We start from the raw sequence: 1,115 nt of genomic DNA on the forward strand, positions 1-1,115 counted from the left end.
CGGCCATCGAGCTGATGATCTAGTGGTCGTGGTCTGTCCTATGGTGCTATGTTGTTAGTGTCGACATGCTCGGTCTTAGTGGCTTGCTCTGTGCTAATGATGATGATTCTTTCTTGCAAATGAGGTATAAGTCCCCTTTACGTATATTTGATGCTCTTGGATGGACATGAAAACACTTGCTCATAGATTTTAGGTCCATGTTACAACTTTTAAGAACATGATACCACACTTGGTTTTATCTCCTGGTTTCTAAAGTTCGATGAAGAACTGTCGCACTGGAAGTTACTTGGTTGCTTCTAGTTGCTACTGTTCCCTAACATAGCTATTGTGCTAATTTTGTTTTGGACGCTATTATGATTGCTTAAGCATCGTCCTCTTCCCTTTTCTTTCCAGAAAACTTAGCTTATTGTTTGAGGTCGTCTACTCTCCTACAACCATGTCTTGCGTAACCATCGCAGTGGTGGTCGCCTCTTCTTAGTTTAGGTGAGCCCTTGATCTCCCTCCCCCCCTCTCTCTCTCCCTCTCTTTCACACACACACAAACCGAGATGGTCTGCCAACTTTTGAATGTTGATTTACTCTTTAGATCTCTAGTGATGGGCTTCGAGCCACCACAATCAAGTGAGCTTGTTGTTTTTTTGTCCCTATGAGCTGTCTGGATTGATTATTCCAAAATGTTCAAGGAATTTTGGGTAGCAAAGAGGGCTTTGTAGGATTTGAAATAAGAAAACCAAGTCCTTTGACTAAATAAAATGTTGCCTCTCAACAAAGGATCAGAATTATATATTTTGGACTTTGTTGACTATCTAGGGTTAGTGGTGGCTTTGCTCCCACAATGGACATGGCTCTCCGGCAACCTGCAAGGCGACTGCATCGACGGGAGCGTCCTCCTGCGGCCACTCGCATACCTACCCGTCCGCTAGGGTTTGAGCCACCGTGTCGCCAGCGTGGCTCCGGCGTTGTTACGATGATCCAGTGACTCAGGTGAGTCCCTCCACTCCTCCTCGTCGCATCACTCCTCCTCTGCTCTCTTTGTCCCTGTCCACCGAGATTGAATCTGGTTCTGATGTGGTTCGGTTGTGGGCTTTGCAGATGCTGGTCGTGTGAGTGGCATGG

This window comes from Triticum aestivum, chromosome 3A, assembly GCF_018294505.1.
Source record: "Triticum aestivum cultivar Chinese Spring chromosome 3A, IWGSC CS RefSeq v2.1, whole genome shotgun sequence".
In the NCBI taxonomy this organism is placed as follows: Eukaryota; Viridiplantae; Streptophyta; class Magnoliopsida; order Poales; family Poaceae; genus Triticum; species Triticum aestivum.